This window comes from Vicia villosa, linkage group LG3 (genome assembly GCF_029867415.1).
Source record: "Vicia villosa cultivar HV-30 ecotype Madison, WI linkage group LG3, Vvil1.0, whole genome shotgun sequence".
NCBI classification, from domain to species: domain Eukaryota; kingdom Viridiplantae; phylum Streptophyta; class Magnoliopsida; order Fabales; family Fabaceae; genus Vicia; species Vicia villosa.
In genome coordinates this window covers 18,032,074-18,036,518 of record NC_081182.1, presented here as the reverse complement: position 1 = coordinate 18,036,518, position 4,445 = coordinate 18,032,074, and positions in this window count along the sequence as shown.

Below are 4,445 nucleotides of genomic sequence, written 5' to 3'. Positions count from 1 at the left end.
ATCTTATAAATACAGACTGATGGAGTAATACTATATTATAATAAGGTGAGGTCATGTAAGAAAAGATTTTCAAAATCCCAACAGCAGCTAGTGCCCATGCTGAGATAAAGACATATATGTATAGTTTATTATCATGCATGCATCGTGATAATAATAATAATACTATTATAAAATAATACTGTTATTATTGATATTGTCCATTTGGTTCCGAAGATTTGCGTGATTTATCCTGTTTATTAAATATTAATTTGTTTCCTGTTTAAACAAAAATATTTTGTTTTATGTAACTATTCGCCCCATAAAACATGTATGCATTTTGAATACTTGAACCTCCGGAATGACTTGCTCCTCGTGCTTCTCGTGTTTTTTGATTATATATTTTTTATCTGTTTAACATTTTTTTTAATTTAATTTATTTGTTTCAGTTTTAAAATATTAACGTGACTCGGTTACGGTGAACATGGAATCCAAACTGAACCAATTATATATTATAATAATTATTAAAAAATATAAGATAAATTATATTATAATTAGAGAAAAAAAGTGTATACACATACCGTGTACAAATGTCAATCTATCATAGCTGTATTTCCGACTAATTTAATTTAAAAGTACTAATATGTCATGATAAAATGTTATAATTTTATTAGATTATAGTATAAAATTAATCTATTTCAATAGTGCACTACTTTTAACCTCAGTTAATTATTATATAATGTTATTAAAAAATTATAAGTTTAACTAAGTAAAAATAATTAGAAAATTAACTTTTAACAGCTATTTTTAGACTTTTTAGTGCTGTGGTTATGGATTTTCTATGGCTATTGTCGGACTTTTTACATATGCTATTGCTACACTTTTTGTTTTTGTATTGAATAGTGTTATAGAATTTTTTATTCAAGAGAATAGTGTTCTAGATTTTTTTAATATTCCTGCAAGTTTTTCAAAGTAAATAATAATATCGGGCAATACTTGCGGATATAGGGCGGAAAGTTCGACAAAAAAATACTTCTCCACTTAGTTCAATTAATAATGGAGCTATCTTTTGTTAAATATGCAGAATACCTGCGGATATAGAAGCAGATTTACTTGTAGATGTTGTTGTAAATTATAGATTGGATTTTCTTGCGAATGTTTGATGAATACAATTTTTTGATGTAAGACTGACTTTGTGTATTAAAGAAGAACCCGCACGTCGGAATGGTTCAACAAGATTAATTAAGGTTTAGTGTCCAATGTTTGAATGACTCGTATTATAACTTTTCAAAAAGAGAATTGGTCCGCGAGTCCAACATCCATTTTTGTGACCTATGGGCTTTTAAACCATTCAAGTTCGTTCCAGGCCCGAAAATAACATTTTACTATTTTTCACAATTTCAACAATTTATGTTTTATTTATTTATTTTTATTTTGGATTAAAGGTGCATAAGGCTCCTTAGGGTTTCTTTATTTTCTGTATTTAAAGACCTTTGGCGTGACCATAAGGATCATCTTTCTAGTAACCGGTTATAGGATGCTGCAGCTCTTTAATTTCGTTAAAAACGACGTTTTGGCTAATCACGGTCCTTTTATTTGTTGCATCATACAGCTTGTAACCACCAATGAAGTGATACCTAGATGTATAATCAATTCTTCTTTTTATCTAATTTCTTTCTAAGTTGACCTGGAACATGTCGCAGTTTGAGTACACGCAGATCATTTTGAGGTTTCCGCTCTAGGCTGCTCCTATCAATATTGTCTGTAGAGAGCTAGATGACATTCTGGCAGATTTTGAGAGTCCTCTAGTACCGTTGGAGTATCGGAGTCATGAAGTCACATCTCAGTGGAGTTATGTTGAGAGTTACATGACTTAATTCTATAACATGTCACACCCTTACTCGACACAAGACGCTCCTGGACGTCCACCTAGGCCTGCTCATGAGGAGGTCCTAGAGAATAAGTAAGGCGGAGATAATCATGTCACTAATGTTTTGCAAATTTGTCAGAACATTATGCGGATTATACGTGAGGGCATAGCGTTGGGGCTATTTGAGAGATGTCAATGAAGCGGTTGCCCTAACACGTTCCATTCTTACTGAGACACAAAATGCTTTAGGTTATAGTAGGCAGATGAGAAGTCGGGATGTTAGGATTAACCATACTCAATAGACTATACTTTTGATTGTATTTTATTTATTTTTCATCAACACGGAGAATACTTGTTGTACTGTTATATTTGGTTTCTATATTATCCGATTGTGTTAAAGCATTACTCAATTCTATAATACATTTTTATTAACTGTTGAAACAAATAACGACAATTTTAATCGAATCAAAATTAATTTGGATTGAAAACACCACAATCTTAGTAAACTGGTTCTAAAAAACACACAATAATTCAAAGATGCATCTCCGAATTAACTCCACACATAGTTCGAAGATCTGTCTGCGAATTTACCCTAGGGTGAATTCAGAGATCTATCTGCGCATTTACTCTAGGATGAATTTGGAGATGCATTTTCGAACTAAATTTAAGAAAAAAAATATAGTTGTTCTGGTCTGGGCCGAGCAGACCCAATAAGCACAATTCAGGGCCCAAGCCCAATTGAGCACATGCTCTCCTTTGACCGTTAGAGCTTCATCTCCACATGTTCCACAAAGAGCACGTGGTCACCCAGAAGCGGGAGATCCAATCAACCTCCTATCCAAACCCTACGGGTGGTTCAACTAGGACGTGAGTCACTTGCTGACTCTACCCTACAACGTGGCATCCTAGCAGTTTCCTTCGTTTTAGACCTCCAACGATCCTACCCAAAAAAGAGAAATCTTGACACCGCGCTAGGGGTTATAAATACCCTCTTTCACTAGAGGATCAGGTAACTCATTCATTCCAACCTAAATCTGTGTACTTGCTCTCCATACTCAAATTCTCACTTTGACATTGAAGTACCTTGCAGGTACACCCTCTATTCATTCGAAGCTCAACAGTTGCAGATCATTGACGATCCAGTATGATCTGGTACGATCAATAGTATTTGATGCGTCCAAAGTATTTTGAGATTTTTCAAAAGTGTCTGAGTTGTACAAAGAGTGCAATGAAAAGTTGACATATATTAACTTAAGCAAGTCCATAAATCTTAATAATCTTTTAAACCTCGTACATTAGATTGAAAAGCATATTACCTTCTAGCAACGCCTCATTGAATAGCTTTTGTAGTGACTCAAATGGCATAGTACAAAGAGTGCAATGAAAAGTTGCCATATACTAACTTAAGCAAGTCCATAAACCTTAATAATCTTTTGAACCTCGTACATTAAATTAAAAAGCATATTACCTTCTAGCAACGCTTCATTGAGTAGCTTTAGTAGTGACTCAAATGGCATATTGCTCCCCATAAAGTTGTTTTAGAAATTATGTATAATAAAATATAGATGTGTGCTATTCCTACACTACTTTTGCCATATACCGTATCTACAATGAAAAGTTGCCATTTATTAACTTAAGCAAGTCCATAAACCTTAATAATCTTTTGAACCTCTTACATTAAATTAAAAAGCATATTACCTTCTAGCAATGCTTCATTGAATAGCTTTAGTAGTGACTCAAATGGCATAATGCTCCCCATAAAATTGTTTTAGAAATTATGTATAATAAAAGATAGACGTGTGCTATTCCTACACTACTTTTGCTATATACCGTATCTACACCGTACATCATAACAAAACAAAATGATGATGACTCAAAAACTAAAGTTAGATAAATTAATAAAAAAAATAAAACTAATATATTTTAACTATACTTAGACAGTATATATGTAAAAACTAGTGTAAACATAGCTTTTCTCTATAAAAAAAAAAATAACTTTGAGAAATTTTACTAAGCTTCTTTCAAGAATCCATAAAATATTTTAGCATATGCATTTGACTCTTCATAATCACTAGTTATATGATGATGATGATCACACATTTCTCTGAATACATGTCATGAAGCATTGCATATGTTTGAGCATATCACTCGTTTCAAGATTGACATTAAAGTCATTCCCTTCCTCTCTAAAATCCCTATCATCATCATTAGACGAAAGTCGTTCCCTTCCTCTTTAAAATCTATCTAATTTTCTTCCATAAAACTCCCTTTTCAATAATTTGGTTGAAATCCCCGCCGTAAATGTTGTTTCACACACCTGCTTTGGTCTTGTTTTGACATTATTGCACTTATGAAAAGGGCATCTAATTATTACTGTAAGCTTGGGTCCAGAAAATGCAAATTGTCACCTCTAATGTTAAGATGTGACTCAATATTTTTATTATTAGATTTGTTAATTTTATCCCTATAATCCAATAGTTTAGTTATAGATTTCTCTCTAATCATCTCATTCAACTATAACATGTCTCGTATTTGTGTCAAAAAGTTGTGGATAAACTATATAACAAAGTCCCTCATGTCAGAACTAAGAGGAATATAA